Below are 22388 nucleotides of genomic sequence, written 5' to 3'. Positions count from 1 at the left end.
TTCTTGTCTTTGAAAGACGCGGCCATTGGAAAGGGAGGCAGCCAGGCGTTCCTTCTTCGGGTGGCATTGCAGTGGGAAGTGGGACGTGGAGAGTGAGAATCTGCATGCACTGCAACTGTTCCTCTCTTCCTCCTCTTCGTGTTGCGCTGGTCGCTCTCCTCGCTTCCCTCACCATCCATAAATACAAATTTAATAGCCACCAACTCTTCATACATTCTCAGTTGTATTCCATCAGTGAAATTAACAAAGAAGAAAGGAATGGGTGCCTTCTCCTCTCCAATGTCGACGCTGAAATGGGTGACACTATTCGCGGCCCTTCTGCTTCTCCTTGAGTGGGGCACCCCCACTGTTGATGCGCATGAAGACATCGTCATGGATGGAGATCAGGTGGTGCAACAGCAAGGACGGTCGTGCGACCCGCAGAGATTGTCTGCTTGTCGGGACTACTTGCAGCGCCGGAGAGAACAGCCATCGGAAAGATGTTGCGAGGAACTGCAAAGAATGTCTCCACACTGCCGATGCCGAGCCATAGAGCGAGCACTAGATCAATCTCAGTCGTATGATTCATCGACGGATTCCGATTCTGAGGATGGTGCGCCACTTAATCAACGACGCCGACGCCGCGGCGAAGGGCGCGGAAGGGAAGAAGAAGAGGAGGAGGCAGTGGAGAGAGCCGAAGAGCTTCCGGATAGATGCAACGTCCGCCAGTCACCCCGCCGCTGCGATATTCGACGACACTCGCGTAAGTCACTCCAACAGCGTTACCAATTATGGACGAACAATAGTTAATTGTCATAGTTTATCTGCAATTCTTTCTGTAAGTTCTTCCATGCTATAGACAATGATTTATTTTTGTTTTGATTGGTGTATGCGCAGGCTATTCCATTATCGGCGGTAGCTCCTGAGCGACTAACTACCAGCTATGTAAATAAACATGCTGCTCGCACTCCAGCTACGTATGTACTGGGTTTTGTAGGAGCTTTTATAAGTATACGTATAGGCTCTGCAACATTGCCGGCTGTCTCTAGCATGTAATAAACGAGTGAATGAATGAACGAATGCATTATATCTAAATTACGCAGTTAAAAGAAAGGTTGTTCAACCTAAATGGATTTATTTTTTCTTATTTTTTCATTTTTATTTTAACATAAATAGCATAACAATTTTCTCAATGTCATGATTTAGTGGATCATATATGTCATGATTTAGTGGATCATATAGTCCATATATTGACGTCAAACCTGCAATACTCGTAATTACAACACCAGATACAAACATTATTAGATAGTTACGCCTTCAAATTAGCACAATGTATTAATTAACACATATCTCACACAATGTATTAATGGGACATTATTTTAAGGTATTAATCGAAACAATATAAGCATTATTTTTATATTATAATCAACAGAGTATTCTGTAATATATTGTAATCATAGGTTTAAACTCGAATATAGTTTTGGGAGTAATTATGTGGATAGGTATTGTGAGTGTCTTCTTGCCGACGTCTTCCACACAATCTCACACAATCTCTAACAGGTTTCCACCTAATTACGAACAAAGCGTTACCACTCAGCTATGCCAACATCGTGCAAGGCCGAGAAGTCCGGGCAAATAAAAGAATGACACGTATGGGCTTTTTAAGTTTGAAGTTTGAATTGGTTTTGCGCATTTAGATTTGGATTGGTATACCTAACCAGTCATGCATATGGAACAAGAAATTTGGCCGAAAGTGCAAGAAGAGGGGAAGCAGAAGCCGAATGGTAAAAAAGAGAAAATATCTCCGTAAGAACTAATAGTTGCTAGCACGAATAAGATGAGACCAAGGCATGCATACCCACCATCAGAATTACTAACTAATGTCTGAAAGTCGGGAAGCTAATCCCTAGAGACAATTGATGAGGTGAAGCCAATCACAACAACTACATTTCGGTCAAACGCATCACATAATCCAGAAAGGGCAGCAGCTAGATGTGATGTGGTTGATCCAATAGTTGAAGTTTTGATGATCCATTTTGCAATGTACACTAGATGAAGAAGGTGTGTCTTAAACAGAAGCAATGACTTTAAAGCAACAGTTTGATACCATAACAACACAAAATCTTGCACTTGAATATCCAGTTAGCCATTTGGATGGTGTTTGGAAATAATGTTTGAATATCGAGTTAGCCATTTGGATGGTGCTTGGAAATAATGTATGAGGCAGCTTCGACAGGTAAGAGAGGAAAGTGAAGTAAATTCACAAGGTTGTGACTAAAAAGGCCATGAGAGGAAAATGAAGAGAAAATTCACAAGGTTGTGACTAAAAAGGCCATGAGAGGAAAATGAAGAGAAAATTCACAAGGTTGTGACTAAAAAGGCCATAGAATTGGACAAAATGAAGTTTGATGTTGATGATATAATATTAATAGAATTGGACAAAATGAAGTTTGATGTTGATGGTATAATATTAATAGTTGAATTGGAGGAGCTGCTATTGAAGAAAAAGCAGAGCATAATACAATGGATCACTCTCTCCAGGAAAATTCAAAGTTAAGGGAAATACAAGGCAAATTCAAAGTTAAGGGAAATACATGAAGCCAAAAATCTAGTTGAGACCGAGATTAAAGTTCTTTCGGTGAAGCTTGAATCATTAGAAAGTGAAAATACTTCCATCAAATACAAAATTCATTCTTCATTCACTTAATAAGGAAATGGACTCAATATTGATGAATGGGACATAGGCAAGAAAGCTGCAGAGGGTGCGAACAAACAACATTCAGAAACTCTTAAAAAAAACTCCTAAGTTAGAGGGAGAGTGCCGGAGACTAAGGGGTCTATTGCGCAAAAGGTTTCCATGGCCTGCTTCACTGGCTCAAATGAAACTTGAAGTAGAGACAACTGGAAAGGATGTTGGGGAAGTGAAATTTAGGAAGTCATTTGGGGGGTGCCACTTCACCTATTTCTTCTAGAGAGTTATCAAATGAGCGCAATAAGGTTTCCATGGCCTGCTTCACTGGCTCAACTGAAACTTGAAGTAGAGACAACTAGAAAGGATGTTGGGGAAGTGAAATTTAGGAAGTCATTTGGGGGGTGCCACTTCACCTATTTCTTCTAGAGAGTTATCAAATGATAGTCATAGGGAAAATGGTGATAAAGAGATTGAATATGTTATGAACGCCATTTAGAAATTAGAATCCTTTATGAGACAACGACAAAAACCTACTCTCGAGTTGTATTTAGAAGGATCAAGAAGTGGGAGTACAAGAAATCCACGTGGGAGTACAAGAAATCCACCAAGCATTCAATCTTAATTTCTGAAGATGGGAATGATTTTGATCCTAGTGTAGAGTCATGGGCGTGAGCACTGATTAAGAACTATATCAATTTAGAAAAGAAAAAGTTTCTAGAAAATTTATAAAGCATAGTGATGCCCCAAGGTTGACTCGATGGATAATTTTCTTCAGATGGGAAAATTGGCCTCCATGCCTTCTGTTAGATTCGGAGAGACAAAAATAGAAAAAGAAGATAAATTGGCTAAGAAGAATGTTGTACGAGGTTTAAGTGCTTGATCTGTTCAAGAAGTGGAATTTTTTATGGTAAGTTCCTTCAATGACCTCTTTGTGATTTGATTTGTGAGTCGTGGCACTCGGTCGTTACATAAAGACACGTATATAGGCTCCATTTTGGAGTCGTGTTCAAAAGTTACACATGTTGCAAAAGCTTCTTCATACACGCTCAATTTGCCCATTTATCGTATTAGTTAATCTTAGTATAATATATTTTGTAGTATTATATTTTGCAGTATTTTTATATTAATTTGATTTATTTGTGAAAATAATTTATTTTTTATTTACTATAAAGGTTATTAATGAAAATTATAATTGGTTGATCTGAGTTAATTTAGTTTATAAGATTTATTTATTATTTTAATAGAACAAATTTGCGAGTGGTAATTATAAACAAATTTGTGAGCGGTAATTATTTAGGTTTTGATATAGTTAAGTTTTTAATCATTTTATATATCAAAGTTTTTATGGTGTATTTTTTACCTTTGATATATAAATTAGGAGAATGTGGTGGGCCTTTTGTCATGTTTTGATACTAGCATGTATTGTTGTTGCAATCTTCTACTTCCACTTGGTATGCTAAGTCCACTTGATATGTTAAGTCACATGAATTAAGCAACACACCTTATTGTCATTGGAGAGATAATTGTCATATAATCGATAGATAGCATCAAATGCATCCACACACAAGGGGAATATAAATGACACTCAGAAAAGGAGCAAAGAGTATACATTCAACTAGTAAACAACAGAAAATAAAAAGTGAAAATAAACTAACCCAACTCACTTGTATGAATTTTTTATTCTTCGACTTAACATACTACCTATGCTTCCAATGATGCATTATAAATTGGGATATACAACAAGCAAGTAAGGAGGCCATTTATTGTTATTACCGAAGGCACCTCAACTTCAATTCGAGTCCACTAATACTATCACATTGTATGGTATTTTCCTTACACTATGACGACAATGCTTCTTTTATGTTCTATGAAGCTCATTATATAAGCTATGTCCTTATCTAGATTTCATATTTTGGTTACATCTATTATAAGACAAAACATGTGCCTACAATCCTTAGGGCCAAGAGATATTTTTTCTAATTTGTGCTTACATGTTGGTCATTGCTACACATGGGAAAGGATGCACATATATCCCTTCATACAGAAAGATTCATAAGTAGTGTATGCATGGATTCACTAAAGAAAGAGTTTCCTTTTGTGTTATGAGTGCCAATAAATAGAGAAAAGTGTCAACAGAAGGTAAGCCAAGTCCCTCTTCAATCCAAAAGATGTTTTCAAGTTACCACTTATTTGGCAACGCAAGTTAGTTGAGCCTAGCTAGAAAAATGAATAAAACTTTGATACAATGAATTATTCTTGGTTTGAATTTTATGATGAGTTGCAACTCACTTCAAAGAGTCATTTAGGGACATGTGAATTTTGTCTTAGGGTGTAAAAACCAAGATGCATCATTTCTCTTCAAACTTCTATTGTTTATTTGCCTTCTAGAAAATAGTTTTATTCTTAATTTGGCTTTTAACATCCATTGTTTGATTCCAAAAGAAATAGAATGAAGGAGGGAAACAAAGAGAATTATGTACTCAACAAAATTTAATTCTCAAAATTCTCTACCATTGTATTTGCAAAAATGATGTTTCACACAACCACATTCAAAGCAAGATTAAAATATTTGTAAATGTGATAATCTATATAATTTTAGTTTATTATTATTATTATTATTATTATTATTATTTAATTCAAATATTTATTTAACTTTGAAATATACATAATTTTTATATATATTATTAATGAGACTATTTTTAAAATATTTGAATCAACCATAACTTGAAGACCTTATTGCACCCTTTGCACAATATAATGCCATGTGGATAACTGCCTCACATATTTTATCCACAATTTTTGGATACTATTGAGATATTCATGCATGATTATTAAATATTTGTGTAGTGATTTTTCACTTCTATGCTTTGCAAGAAAACCATCAAAAAGTAAAATCTTTAAAAATAGTTCATACTTGGGTAAATACCATATTGTAAATGTGTAGACAACTCAATTTATTAGCTCCTTCCAAAGCAAGACTATAAGATTCAATTTTCCTATTAACCATTGTTAATTTAGTATTGACGCATGCAAGTTATAATGTTTTATCTAATTTTTTCTAGAGCATAATTCTGAACATGAGTGGTAAACACTAAGTTTCCCTCTAACACTTGTTTTAAATGATTTTTTACTTCTACATTCAATACATTTACATATAATCAAAATTTAATCTCTTCCTCTTCGATGTTCCATTCCCTTGGTTCGGGGGTACGCTCATTGTTATGATTATGACAATTCATAGAACTTTGAATAATGGAGGTACTGTTGTCCATTAGTTCCAATGAAATGGAAAGGTTATTATATCCTCCATTGGATATGGTAAGAAACATTAGCTACTTTCATAGAGAAATTTTCATTTATTCCTTACCGATTTGTAATCCTGGAGTGAATCATCAAGGACTAGGAGAACGCAATTGTGGGTGAGGTTAGTGCTTTCCTCCCATACCCCAACTTCAGTTTCAAATCAAAAGTTAGGTCAAGTTCCCCTGCTCTAAGCATCATACATTCGTTTTGTAGATGCAAGATTAGTATTAGAACCAACGAAAACAAAGCTAGCAACAAATATCTCTTGTTGATACATTGGGGCATGTTTATTGTCATCGATATATGGCCCTTTTTATAAAATGGCATCCCACATAGTCGAGCCCCTCGACACACTGGACCTTTGAAGAGATACGCAACCGTTCAGCATATTCGACCAACCCACCTTCGAGCACGTTCAACTAGTTGATACCTAACCTCCAATGATACATTAGAAACTCTTCTATTTCAAATGTTATTTTATATATATTCAAAGTGTAAACGCACCCAAAACACTATCGGCATGCCCTTTGCACTTCTTGGTGAAAATGCTAGTTTTATATATCCTAACATCTGTTTAAACTCGAATACGGGTTTGGTAGTAGTTTTATATATCCTGTCGTAGAGAGTATATATTATCACTATCAATGGATATTTAGAGAGTTTTGACATTATTTTTATAGTTTCATACAGAGTATAACCTACCTAGGTTATAAGTTGGCATATTTTTGTTTTGAGGAACCCGGTTGGTATTTTTTTGTTTGGTTGTTTCTGAGAGGAAGCTAGAAACATAACTAGTAAAGCTCCTTGACACATAGCTATTATTAAATCTCTTGGGTCTACATCCTATTCTTTTCTCCTTAAACTCAATCACAAAGAGGGGGATTTGAACCTTCAGTTTTCACATATCACCTCTCCTTAAATCGAGTCGCAAAGAGGGGGATTGAACCTTTGATCTTTCAATTTTCACATATTTCATTTGAACCTTGGATCTTTTATTTTTTACAGATCTCCTCTCCTTAAATTGGGTTGTGAAGAGGGGGATTTGAACCTTGGATCTTTCAGTTTTCACATATTTCACATTAGTTCGATCACCAATCGATTTGTTTCCCCTTGAGACTATCAATTGGTACTTTTAATCTCTATTTAAATGAATATTATTATGCATAGAGTATATGGCTATCGGTTGATATTTTTAATCTATATTTAAACTAACATTATTAGCAACAAAAACTATAGTTATAATAATCGGTTGTAGGGCGTATACTTAGGTAATCACTTTAATCATTGTTTGGGCATTAGTTTGACACACAAACACTAGTTTCACATTATTTTTATATATATCTAATATCAAAACACTTTTTCTCCCCCAATTAAATGTTTTCACCTTATCTTAAATCAATTATTTGTTTTAACATTATTTGCAATTTTTTTAATCAAATATTTTATAATTTTGATTTACAATTAAATGTTTGCACCTTATCTTAACTCATTTATTTGTTTTAATATTATTTTCATTTATTTTAATCAAATATTTTATAGTTTTGATTTACAATTTATTTTATAATTGACCAAGACTATTTATTATAAGCTTTTGGCATATTTTCTTTGGGCATATTTTTGGGTCTAATTTTCTTAGCAAGGATTTTTTCAAATCAAAACTTTGAGTTGTTAATTCTCCACATTGTGAGTGCCTCCATAAATTAACTTTTCAAGGAAAAAAACTTATTTTTAACAACAAAAATAAGATTTGATAAAAAAGATTGTTAGATATTGACCAAGAAAGCTGAAATTTATAATCGTTAGACAACTCTTACTGTATAATGTTTATTGTATATTTTAATTAATTTAAACTTAAATAGATTTGTATACTAGCACAACCATATTTATTATTAAATATAAGCGTATATATATAATACATACCCAACCACATAAATAAACCTATATCAACATTATAAACCCTAATACTATAAACTCTTTATAATACTAAAACCCATTATTTTAAAACTAATACTAATTTTATAAAGCACAATTATTAGAAAATACATAAAATCAAACTCTACTCACCCTAAGCTAAACTAAAAAAGCACAATTATTAGAAAATAAATAAAATCAAACTCTACTCACCCTAAACTAAACTAAACTAAATAAGTTGGCACATTGGCTCACACGGATGTTTAATCTCAGTGTAATCATTGAGGAAACCAATCCTTGCATCATTTAATAATGTACTAACCTACTACTTACTATTTATGAAATTGTTGATGTAAAGAAAATTTTAATAATGTATTAACCTACAACTTATGAATGTATAATTGATGTAAAGAATATTAAATTCGTATAATATAAGATATACATTAGTGTAACTATTATTTGAAAGAGTTACTTTACCGGCTATAAGATCTCCTATTACAAGCTGGTGGTGTTGGATGATCATAACTAAAGAATAAATGAAGTTTTCATAAAGAAAGATCGTTACAAATTGTGGAGTTAATTGTGAATATGGAAAAGCATTCAGGATTAAGAAAATACCTTTACCTTCATCTACACCTGATGTAAAACTAGTGTAGTAAAGGATGGAGAATGGTCACTTATCATGCTAATGAATAAATGTATTCACTTAGTAAAGTGAGTATTTGAAATTTTATTGACAAAAGGCCGAACCCATGCAACGTCAAATTTCAATAATTATTTGTATCGGTTGTACAAGACTACATTCATAATTTTCTTATGAACAAAATAATAAATAATATCAGTACAAATTATGTACTTATATAATTTTCAATATGACTAAGCATTAAGGATTAAGACAATAAATTTACCTCCATGTACACCCAATGTAAAACTCTTGTAGAAAAGGATGTAAGAACAGGTAGTAGAGAATTATCACATTTGTTATATAATTTTTGATATGGCTAAGCATTAAGGATTAAGACAATACGTTTACCTCAATGTACACCTGATGTAAAACTACTTAAATAAAAAACCAAAATAGAAATATGATGAAGGGCACAAGAGATTTTATTTATCCAGGCCAATTCCCAAAGCAGATTGCATAATACATGACTAGGTTTCCTTATAAATGAAAATAACATGTATTCAAATGTAACTGACTCATCTACTTGACTGCAGCTGACTCATATTGAACACAATGCTTTTATTATACTCTTAAACATTCAATACTCTTGTTCTACACATTCTAGAATAATCAAGACACGAGTTTTACACAATCCATAATATTCACATGAGTTCTACATCATCTAGAACGTTCTATTTCTCCATTAACAACAAGTATCCCCCTAATGGAGAAATGAAATATTTATCACACTTAACTTGTCTCTCCATAACAAGAAATTGTATTTTCCTAAAGTCTTAGTAAATATGTCTACCACATTATCATTTATATTACAATAGATCAAATTAATTTCCTTTGACTGTATTTTTTCTCGTACAAGGTGATGTTGCATCTCAATTTTCTTTGATCTTGCATGATAGAATCGGTTTTTTGCCAGATTGATAGAGCTCTGATTGTCACACTTGATAACTATAAGTCCTTCCTCTTTTTCTCCCATATCTTCAAGAATTCTTCTTAGCCAACTTGGTTCACATGTTGCATTGCATAGGGCCTTATACTCTGCTTCAATGGAAGAAAAATAAACAGTTGGTTGTTTCTTGTTTCTCTATGACACAATACTTGATCCAATATTGAATGCATAGCCAGAGGTGGAATTCTTGTCATCTCGATCTCTTTCCCAATCAGAATCTGAATAACCTATCAACTCAACATTCAAATGACTAGTATATTCAATACCAAAGTTTTTAGTGTCATTCAAATATCAAGGGACTCTCTTTGCTTATTTCTGGTGACTTTCATGTGGATTAGCCATAAAATGACTAAGTATGTTTACTAAATATGCAATATCTAGTTTGGTTGTAGTTAAGTAATTCAGACATCCCACCAATTGTCTATAAAATGTGTCATCCACTTCTTTTGTTTTATCATCACCATTGATTTTAGCATTTTGTTCCAACGGTGTATATATTGCTTTACATCCATTCATATCGAATCTGTTGATTAATTCATGTGTGTATTTTCTTTGCGTGGCAAAGGTTCTACCATTATCTCTCCAAACTTCAAGGCCTAAACAATAAGGCATCTCTCTAAGATTCTCCATTTCAATTTCCTGTGACATGCTTCTTTTTATCCTTTCAATTACCTTAGTATAAATTCTTGTTATGATAAGATCATCAACATATACAAGAATCAAAACAATATGTACTTTTTCATCATCTTGATATAGATATTTGGATTTACATTGCTTTGAATAAAACCTCGTTGAGAGAATAATTTATCAATCTTCACATACCAAGACCTGGGTTCTTGTTTGAATCCACATAATGCTTTCTTCAACCTGCAAAAAAAATTCTCTTCTCCTTATTTTACGAAACCTTCTAGTTGAGCAATATAGACTTCTTCTTTCAATTCTCCATTTAGAAATGATGACTTGACATATAATTAATTTAGCTTCCAATTATGCTTAGTTTCCAATGCAATCATCATTCTAATGGTGTTCACTTTAGTTACAGGTGCAAATGTTTTTTCCTAATTTATCCCTTCTTTATGTGAACAACCCTTTGCTACAAGGCTATATTTATATTTATCAATAGTTCCATCAACATTAAATTTAGTTTTGACCAACCATTTTTATCCTATGGGAACATTCTCTTTAGGTAATTTTTTCAAGTCCAGTGTATCATTTTTTATAGTAGAATCATATTCTTCCTTCATTGCATTTATCCATTATGCATGTTCATTAACTTACTTAAAGTTTAAAGGCTCTAGTACATTCACTACTTTAGTCATCAAGGCATAGTATTTATACCTTACTGGTGGCTGAATTTGGTGCGAGGACCTTCTTGGTTGTTCATTGCTTTCATCCTTTCTTCTACTTTTTGGTGATTCTTTTCCTCCTCTAGGTGTGCTCTCACTACTTGAGATGTGCATATCACTAGATTCTTCCTCTTGTTTCTACTCATGTTTGTTATCAACATTTTTTGTAACATCATCACAATCATGAGAAAATGCCATGCATCATAATTATCCTCCTTATGGACTTCAACTACATGTTCATGAAACAAAACATCTCTTCCTGCAAAAACTTTATGAGTAGAAGGATCAAACATCTTATATGTTTTATGATCAGAAAAATATCCAATGAAAATACACTTGATATCTTTGACATCAAGTTTTATCCTACCTTCTTTTGGAACATAAGAAAATGCTTTACATCCAAATATTCTTAAATGACTTACTGTTGGTTTATAGCCATAAAGTGCTTCAAATGGAGTCTTATTATTTAAACTTTTTGTTGGACTTCTATTTTTTAAATAAATAGAGGTACTAATAGCTTCTTCCCAAAAAGCATTGGTAATATTTTTACCTTTCATCACACTCCTTGCACATTCTACTACGCTTTTGTTATTCCTTTTGTCTACTCCATTATGTTGTGGAGTATGTGGCATTGTGTACTAGTGTAGAATTCCATGGCCTTTACAGTATTTGACAAATTCTCCTAATGTATACTCTCCCCCTCGATCAGATCGCAGGATCTTGATGTATTTGCCTGTTTTCTTCTCAACCAATTTTTAAAAATATTTCTCGTGAAAAAAAATGAAGTATAATTTGTGCAGTCATCAACAAACATTAAGAAATAATATGTTCCTCCTAATGATCTAGTCTGCATATGCCCACACACATATGTATGCATAAGTTCAAGAATATCCATTTTTATTCTATCTATATGAGTAGGGAACTACTCCCTATGCATCTTCCCTAAAGCATAGCCTTCCAATGTCGAATATGCATTATTTAACAATGGAAGTCCCTCTACCATTCTTCTTTCTTGTAGTAGCAACAAGTCATGATAGTTAAGGTGGACATACCTTTGATGCCAAAGAGTTTTTGATGTCATTGTAGGGGATGCAAGCACATGATGACGTTTTTGGTCACATCAATCTTGTATAAGCCTCCCATTCACACTCCTCTTTCTATTATGTTGTATTTATCCTGTATATGCTTGATAATACAATGTGACTTAAGAAATTAAACTTTGAGATTCTAATATGGATTAGTCGACACAAAGATGAGATTATTATTGATTCTAGGAAAATACATCAGATTTGGTATGTGTATTACATGTCCATTTGGTAAGGTTAGACATACATCACCATAACCTTTGATTTCATGGGATCGATTATCGCCTAAATAGATGTGGCTGCCATTATTATTGTCATGATAGGTATCAAACCATTCTTTTTTGTATTCCATATGAATTGACGCACCAAAGTCAATAAACCATCAATAATCACCATTAGTTTCTTTTGATAAGGCATCTACTAAAATGAATAATTTGAGATTATTGAAGTTATCACTAATTGAGGCTTCTTGATCAACAAAGTTGCCTGAATTCTTTTTATGGTCAAACTCATCAATTTTTTTTTTATGAGGATATTTAGCAAAGTGTCCAGACTCACCATAGTAGAAGCATGCACCCTTCCTCTTCATATAGGTATTTATCCTTGGTGATGTTGTGCCTTGATGTGGTTTTGGATATGACTTTCCTCCTTTCTTCTCTTCCCATGGATTTTCTCTGTGTGGATGCTTCTTTTTTGTCACCAATGCCAAATATGAACTTTGTGATCTCTCATTGATTTTCTTCCTTCTCTCTTCTTCTTGCAAGAGAATACCTCTTAATTCATCAAAAGTAGGAGCTTTTTCCTAAGCTGAAATTCCAGTGATAAACATATGATAATCACTTAACATCCTATTGTAGCTGCTACAACACCTCTCCAAAAATTTTCCCATGCTTTGATTTTCAAGCCTTCCTTTTGTCTAGAGGAGCTTATCTTCTATTTTCGTCAAGTATTCATGGTACGTTCAACACTTTTATTTTTATTATATTCTCTTGATTCTTTGTTTTGACCTTGATCTAAACGTTTCAGCCACAAGCAAGCTTTTGACTTGACCTTGCAACATTGTTGGGCTTGCCTCTAGAAACTGCGTAATATTGGAAGGCAAGCTTGCTTGCCTCGATAAACAGTGCAATCCTTCTTGGCAGGCTAGCCTTGAGCATGAAAATTGTGCAATGTTCAATGGCAGCACAACTTTTTTGATGGAAACTATGCAAAGCATTCCTTGAGCTTAGAAATTGTGCAATGCACTGAGTCAAGAAGTTTCCCAATCCTTAGGAATTGTGCAATCCTTCTTGGCAATGTGAATGAAAGTTTCCTAAAAAAAAGAATCCATAGAAAATAGGGATTCTTTAATTAGTTTCCTGAAGGTGGAACACTTACTATTTTTGGAGCTTTCCGCCAAGTGTCACATTTTCCCTTTATTTTAGGCATGCATGACATAAAATCTAACTAGCCTAGTTCTATTTAATAGGTGCCCCTATATCCCATTTGTGCATTCGATATCAGATATCCAGAATTCCCAAGGAGATCAAGTAGCCTTTGGTGGAGTTTGCGACACTTTTCTAGGTATTTCAGGTGTTGAGCACTTCTCTTCATCAGTCACTGTTATCATGGAACCCAAGAGAACTGCTTCAAAAGATACCACAAAGAGCAGCACCGAGGAGGTAGTTGAGAGTATGCCAATTTACTTTCCAGTACACTCAGAAACTCAACTATTTGTAGAAAATGAATTAGATATCACATGGAAAAAGGTGAATGAAATTTTATCAGCAATAACCTTTAAAGCAGATCTGGAAGACCAACAGTTGTATGCCAATGTCTAGAAGTCGATATTACATATGGTTTCATTCAGGTACCCAACATTCCCATGTGAAGGTGTTATTAGCTAGATACTATCTCAAATATATTAAAATACTATGACTGTTAGAATTGTAAGAAAACAAAGGCTTTCTTCTTTTCTCGCAATATACTATCATCTCGTGTACCATTTACGTGAGCAAAAATCGCTCATGGATTTAGATTTTTATAAGAAAACTAGCAACTTGAGCACCAAGGGGATTGTTAAAGGTTGGGTGACAAATCCAACAAAATTATGTTAGACAACCACCAACACATACAAGACAAGATATCACAGGAGGGCCTATCAATTTTTTATCATCTTATGTTTCAGAATCTACAGTCAATAGAGCGCCGAGACCTTTTCTGAAGGGTGGGATGTCTTATTAGACAAGGTTATGAATGAAGGTAAACAATTCAACTGGTCATATTTGTTGGCTCAACAGCTTCTGATCCATGTATCTAACACCCTTAGTCTTCCCAAGGGTGGGCAAGCTAGATTTTATATGTCTGCATATCTAGTGGATGTAATCCATGCACACAACGTAGTCCCTGACATGAATTGGACTTGGACACCATGGGAGCCTGTATGTATGTTTATTGCAAACTGATTTGTATTGCAACCACAAAGGAGTAATGGGGAAGCTAACTGCTCACTTCCTCATTCTGTTGTGCAAGATCATCTTTGAGGAAGAGCCACCTTACATGTCACATGGGGCAATGGAAAAAGTATCACAGATAATATATTAGTTTGCCTCACTGGATGGCATTTTCCTCAGGTTACTCAACGGAAAAAAGTCTTTACATCTTTTACTAAGGTATGCCACTGATAAGTTATTCATGTAAGAAGTTGTGTATCATCTCTCCACAGAGTTATGAGGAGTTCTGCATAGGAAGAAGAAGGAACCTTTCCCTGTCCTTCCTTTGCAGATCAGATTGTACGAGATCAAGAAAGTGAATGATTCAGATACTGAAGGGAAGGAAATAGATAAATTTTCATTCAGTACGTAGGATTTCAATCCGTACAATATGAGGAATATTTGCAAATACCATTGTGCAAAGATCCATTTTTTAGTGGATATGCAGGATCTTTCACTAGATGGAGGAGGATGGATGGAGGAATTGTTACAATGCCTCCAAATCCCGTGAGTCGATTAGTTTTGGAGGAACTTCAAAGATTACTCTATAGAAGGAAGCTACTCTAGAGGCAACACTAGCATAAGAGTTCAACCATGCGTGTGAGAAGGGAAAGGGGAAGGTTGTGCACAGTCCAGGGAGAGAGAGAAGCCATAAGATGAAATTAGATCTAGTTATTATGAGATTATATTTAGCAGTAGAGGAAAGGGGGAAACAAAGGATGTAAGAAGCAGAGTGGAAGAAGAGGGAAGAGCAGGAGTAGAGGAGGAAAGAAGAAGAAGAGAAGAAGAAGCAATAATATGAAGAAAGGAAAAGGGCAAAGGAAGCAATAGAAGAAACAATGCAAGGACAAGTTAAAGAGTTAGAACTTAACTGATAGTTAGAGGAGGAGAGAAAATAGGTGCATGACAAAGAGCTCGCTCGAGAGATAGAGGATTTGATCAAAATTCAAGTCGTGGAGGAACCGGAGCCGCAAGACCAAGATGTCAAATTGATGCCAGGTACATAGTAGGTCACCATTCAGTCTCCTCGTCCTCTAGCAGAGCAAGCTCCAAGTGAGGAAGAGGAAATTGTTCCTCTCAATGATGGTCTGGTTATGGATACACACAATCTGTCCTATGATGAACTTCAGAATAAGATTTTATAAGCAAGGAAGTAACATTTTCCAGATGACCTCTCATCTTTTGCATTCATTAGAGAAAGGGTGATCATGATGGAGACCAAAAGAAATCTAAGTGCCATTTCCATAAAAACTCACCATTCAATCTCCCTGTCCTCCAAGATAGCAAGATCCAAGTGAGGAAGGGGAAAGTGTTCCTCTCTATGATTTTATAGTTATGGATATGTACAATCTTACATATGACGAACCTCAGAAAAATATTGTACAGGCAAGGAAGAAACATTTTTTGGATGACCTCACATCTCCTGTATTCATTAGTAAAGGGTGATTGTGACAGACACCAAAAGGGATCCACGTGCCATTTCCATAGCCAACTTGGCCTTTGTAGGTGCTTAAAATTCAAATACAAACTATTTGTTGGTTGAGAACAAACAATTAATAAACTTGCAGGCTTCTAGGAAAGAGGTTGAAGAACTCCAATTATAGGTACAAAATGAAGCATCCGCAAAAGTCCATCTAGAAGAGCTGAAGACAGTGATACTCAGTGAAGTATCGACACCAGGAGAGACCATACAGAGTAATTATGAGGACCTTGTTGCGATGCATAATGCAGTTGTCCACTTGCATAGCTTATAGCAGAAGTGTAAAGATTTTGTTAAAACTCTCAAGAATGGACAAGTTGCCATAATTATTGTGTATGAATGGTCAACGCAATACAAAGGAGAATTGCTTGAATTGGGAAAGAAAACAAAGAAAGAGGCAGAATTGGAGATGGAAAAAGATCGGATGGTTATCCATAATAACAAACAACTCACCTCGTTCATTTCCAACACTCAGGCCTCATATGCACGTTTGTACAACAACCTAGACTTCTTGGTCAAATCTCACTTATCTGATTTAGAATATTAGATTGTAGTGCAAACATCCTCCTCATAAAAAAAATTCTTTCATTGTGCTTAAGGATTCATGATTTTTGGCAAGTGAAATGAAGGGTTTTTATGTTAATTTTATGAGCAAATTAACATAAAATAAGAAAATGATCCATAGTATAAACATGAATAGGAGATCATTGAAAACACATTACGACAAGCACATGATAAAGGAGTTCACCTCTCTTGAGCTAAATCTCCTTGGTCTAGCTTCCAATGCATTGGGCCTCTCTATTATGCTCAGAAATGTAAAAATTTGTGTTTATAATGCTCAAATGCTTCTGAAACCTGCTTGCCTTAGTCTAAAATGTCCAAAAATGGCTATATAGCCTCTTTTGTCCTCCGATTTGGTGGAAAACTACCTTAGTTATGACTTATGTTAGTCTTTCCACAATTTCCTCCTCCAAATCCAGCTAACTTCTAGTGAAATTCATTATCTGGAGCTAATTTTAGTAGTTCTGCCGAAATTGGTGGTCCTGCCAACTTCCCCACCTAACTTGTAGTTAAGGCCAAGTGGTCACACAGTGGTTAAGGTGATGGTTCCAATAGCTCCATCAAAAATCACAATTGGTGAGAACCGCCCGTCTTATTGTCTGTGCATGTGGCAGGGTGATGTGTGATTGCAATATGGTGGACCCAACTGAAGTATTAACTGGAACTCATAAACTTACCTGATACGGGATCCTTTAACTACCTCAATCGGTGAAGTACTGACATGTAACATAATGCGGGACTCTTCCTTCTGTGGTGTGTGATTGCAATTATCACATCACAACCCTTCCCTACTTTGGGGCAATTCTTTAATGCATTTCTGCCTGCCCTATTACGATTATTGTATCACATATTGGCTTGTTCTAGGGCTAATTTTTAAAGTTGAACTTCTTGCGACATGCGATTTGCGAAATGTAGGGGCCAATGACGGCCTACCACTTGGTTCTTCCCCATTCGCTGAAGAGCCCTGTCACATAATCTTTTCCTACCATTTATTCAAGTCAAACATGAACTTTGACTTGCTCTAACGTCTTCGTACTATCTTGGATTCAAGTGTCGTTCACACTGTTGGAAACAGAATTACGAGCTCTTCAATTTGAAGCTAAGTTTATCAAGATTTTGACACTTCGAGTTTTGAGCCTAATTTTGAGCACTTGATCACTCCTCCCCACTAGAAGCCTTTTGAACCCCAAAAGGACCACTCCCAATTGTCCAGTAGGTGAGGATACAATTACCTCACCTTTCCAGCCTCTATCCATTTGGCTTTTAAAGGATTTGTACCCTTGAGCCCCACTCGAAGATAATCGATACTTCCCCTTTTTTATGTCCTTGTTCTTCTGTCAAGTATAGTGTCTTGCTGAAGCTCATCAAGGAATTCTAGATAAAAGCCTTCAATAGATGGAATTTGATTATTCCCTCCTTGATCTTCAATCAAAGGAGGCTCATACAACCTTAAATTCTCAACATTAACAATAGTATAAATTTGCATATATGAAGGCAAATCCAACGTGAAGGCATTGTTACCAATCTTTTCCAAAGTTCTGAATGCACCATATCTAATTGGTTTTATCTTTTTACCTTCTCCTTGGAGCCTCTCTTTGTTAATTTTAAGCCAAAAATCATCACCAACTTGGAACTTGTGATCTTGGCAATGCTTGTCGTGCCTTGCTTTATACTTTCCTTGGCTTTTCTCAAGCTGTTCTTGAACCTTTTGGTGCACTAATTGGATTTGTTCAATGAACTTTCTTTCTTTGTCTATGTCTCTATGACCTTTAATAGCAACATCTTTACCAAAAATAAAATCCAAAGGAGTTTTAGGCAAGTATCCAAAGCATGCTTCAAATGGCGAAGTTTTAGTTGAAGAGTGCTTCACTCGATTGTAAGCATGGTGAATATAGTGCAAATTATCATCCCACAACTTAGGATGCTTGCTACAATATCCACGAAGAATATGTATCACTGTTCTGTTCACCACTATTGTTTGACCATCTGTTTGTGTTTGAAAGATTGTACTCTTTTTCAATTTGGTGTCCATGAATCCCCACAAGATTGAATAAAAAATCCCAACAAAGCGAGGATCTCGATCACTAACAATGGATGTGGGAAATCCAAAATGCACCCAAACATTCTGAAAGAATAGCTGAGAAGTTTGTTCAGTTGTAACTTTCTTTTTACATGGCATCAAAATACACATTTTTCTGAACCTATCCACAACTACATACAAATAATCATGACATCTTTTTGACAATGGAAGACCTCCTACGAAATCCATGCAAACACTCTCCCACAGTCGTGCAGAAACAGAAGTGGAGTGTACAATCCTAAATTCCTATTTTTAGGCTTACTGATTGTACATAATGAACATTCTTTAGTAAAACTAGACACACTTTCAAGCAGATGACGCTAATAACAATACCTATGTAGATGTGTCACCGTCTTACTTACACTGAAATGACCAGCAATAAGAGAAGTATGTGCCTCTCCTATGATGTTAACTCTTTCTCCTCGTGGAATACAAATCTTGCCAAGATGGTACAACAAGTTATGACTTAAATGATAATCTAATACCTCTACTTGGTTACCTTGAATCAAGCTTGCATAAACATCTTGAAAGTCATTATTTGATGCATATTTCTCAGTATAACTTTCATGTAAAACAAAATTATGCTTGAGTAAAGTAGCTGCACTAACAATATGCCTAGAAAGCATATCAGCAACTTTATTGTAGATAACTTTCTTATACCTGATTACCAAGTGGAATTTTTGAAGAAAACCCATCCATCGGAAGTTACTTGATTGCTGCAACTTTGATTGTGATTATAGGTGTTACAATGGTTGATGATTAGTGTGAATGACTGTTTCCTTACCCATCAAGTAGTGTTTCCATTTTTCACACTTTGGATCAGTGCATACAATTCCTTATCATATGTAGGATAGTTAATCACTACACCATTAAAAGATTCCAAATGAAAACATATAGGCTTACCATGTTTCATGAGGACTGCACCCATAGCATAGTCACTAGCATCATTCTGAATCTCAAACGACTGTCTCAAGTTTGGAAGTGAAAGTACTGGAGTTGTACTGATCTCTTCCTTCAATGCATCAAAGGCCTTTTGTTTTTTTTCTCCCCAATGAAAAACCTTTTTCACGCTTGTCAACGCATGCAAAGGAGCTACTATAAGGGAAAAATTAGCAATGAATTTCCTCCAACATTGGGCAACTCCAAAAAAACTTCTTACCTCCATAAATTTCTTGGGCCTTGGCCAATTCACAATGATGTCGACCTTGGAGGGATCTATTTTCAACTCACCTCCTCCAACAATATGGCCCAAGGAAACTAAAAAAGTTATTCCAAATTCACACTTTGACATTTTAAGATACAACTGTTATTTTTTTAAGACATCAAGTACCTTTCTTACATGCATGACATGTTCATCACGATATTTACTAACAATTAAGATTTCATCTAAGTAGACTATGAAAAACGCATCAAGAAATGGCCTCAACACATCATTCATCACATGCATGAATGTAGCGGGAACATTACATAAGCCAAACAACGTAACTAGCCATTCAAACAAACCTTGTTTTGTTTTGAATGATGTCTTCCAAATGTCTCCTTCAACTATTCTAATTTTATGGTAGCCACTTCTTAAGTCCATCTTAGTAAAATAATTTGCATCTTTTAATTGATCAAATAAATTATCTATTCTAGGCAGTGTATAACGATTCTTTACCATAATTTTGTTCAATGCATGAAAGTCCACACACATGTGCCATGTCCCATCCTTCTTTGGCACCAAGACAATAGGTGAACTGCACGATGAATAAGATGGTCTGATGATCTCTTTGTTCGACAAATCTTGAATTTTCCTTTTAATTTCTAACATCTTGTACATGCCAATGTTAGGAAGAGGACAATCTTGTTGCAACTGTATCACATGTTGGATTCCTCCCTTGGGAGGTAATCCCTTTGGTTCCTGAAACATCTCATCATATTGATTAACTACATCAACCAATTCAGATTTCAAATTTGAATCAAAACCTTCAAAAGATTCATTATCAACATCATCCTTGGGTTTGATCATTAGAAGCATAAAATTCTTGCTCGAATTCACTAGTCTTTTCAACTACCCTGCATTTACAAGAAAAATATTTATTTTCTTGCTATGAGCTCTCACAACATATTCTACTCCACCTTTGAATAAATTATATTTGTTTTCATGTCTACGGAATATAGCTTTTATATCATAAACATATGGGCTTCCCAAAACTATACCACAGATATCTAATGACACAATGTCAAGCTCCACTTCATCTATGAAATTTGCAGTAATAGTGAACCTCAGTTTACACTTTATAGTAACCTAAAATTGTGCATTCTCACACACCCATACAAGTGGATATGGTTTATGATGTGGAACGATTTCGAAGTTTAAACTTTTGACAATGTTTTCAGAGATAAGATTGGCTTGAGAGCCACTATCGAAAAGTGTATCAATCTTGTTTTTCTTTTATATCACCCTTATGTGAAAATGTTCTATTATCCTCTTTTCATTTGGAGTTTCATTTTGTGAGTTTGAAGAACTAGTGCTAGCAATGGATTCTTTACCTTTTAACCCCATGGCTATGATTCTAATTTCATCACTCGAATCGGATCCCAAATCCTATTGAGTGGTTGTAGTTGTCTTTTGTTTCCCCTTGTTGTTTTTCTTTGGTCTCATTTTAGGATGAAGCTTCCAACAATGACCTTCATCATGACCCCCTTTGGAATAATGTTTGCATGTAATTTTGTCTCCTTCTTTTTTGATAGACACATTTTTCTTTGCCTTCCTTTTGAAAGCCTTTTTTTTTTCCTTTACTTTTAAATGGATTTTTATTACCTTCTTCTGGGATGTTTTTCCCTCTTGCCTCAAGATGAGTGGCTTGCACACACACATCATCTAGATTATTGGGATTAAAAATTAATATAGTATTCCTAGGGTAACTGTGTAAACCCCCTATGTACTTTAGCAATGTGTTATGTGATTGCATAACTACACCTAACATCAAAGACCTTTTTTCTGAATTCTTGGTTGTAATATTGTATATTTTGACCTTTAAATTGTCTAAAGTTCTGCCAAATCATGATGGGTTTATGCATATAATCTAGAGGGTATAATTGTCTTTTGATTGCAGCAATGAAATCATTCCAAGAAATTGAGACCTTACCGTGTTTTTTAATCTCCTCTTGGGTCTTTGATTCCCACCATACTAGTGTTGTACCCTCCATTCTCAAGGAAGCTAACAAAATATTTATGTCATTCTCTTGAAGGTTTTGAATCCTCCAATAGACCTCCAACTGATGAATCCAATTGTCAAACTTCTCTGCATTCACTTCACCATTATACATAGTCAGCTCAAATTTAACATCGAGTTTTAAGAAAGGTGATTTACCAGTTCCTTTTGAAGTATGAGGATGAGTATGAGTAAGAGTTGTCTTAGTGGAAGAGGGTGAAGATTCTTATGAAGAAGAAGATGAATAAGATGGTGGATAGGGTGGAGGTTTGTCTCCATTTCCATAACCTCATTTCCCATTACCTCCTCCTAAAGATCCTTCTCCTTTGGAAGGTTTGTAACTTTTCCTTTTCAGCCCGGTATTCCTCTCTTCATAGAGGACCTTCACCATCTCTATCATATCAAACAAAGCCTTTCTGAAGGTATTCTCATCTTCTCTTATGTTTGTAGGCTCTCCTTCATGAGACATGATCTCTGGAGTCTCAATTGCAACTTGAGGATGAACTGGTGTTGGAGATTGTGGAAACCTTGCTCTCCTTCCCCTTGACCCAACTTCAAGGCTTCCAACCACCTTTCCTTCACCTCTTTTGAGTTTTAACCTTGTAAGCATGACTTAAACTTGTAGACAGTTAAATCCTTCTTTCACAAAGAA

The 22388-nt window shown here is 35.1% G+C and overlaps 1 pseudogene; it reads left to right on the top strand.

The window, feature by feature from the left end:
* The first annotated feature begins 248 nt into the window (after positions 1–248).
* On the top strand, positions 249–905 carry LOC149155394 (2S albumin seed storage protein PINP1 pseudogene; annotated as a pseudogene).
* The last annotated feature ends 21483 nt before the right edge of the window (positions 906–22388 follow it).

The sequence above is a fragment of the Pinus tabuliformis genome, chromosome 9 (genome assembly GCF_031772625.1).
Source record: "Pinus tabuliformis cultivar Carrire ecotype Pingquan chromosome 9, CPIR1, whole genome shotgun sequence".
Lineage (NCBI taxonomy): Eukaryota > Viridiplantae > Streptophyta > Pinopsida > Pinales > Pinaceae > Pinus > Pinus tabuliformis.
The sequence above is the reverse complement of the archived record's forward strand: the minus strand, read 5'-3'. Positions and strand labels throughout refer to the sequence as shown.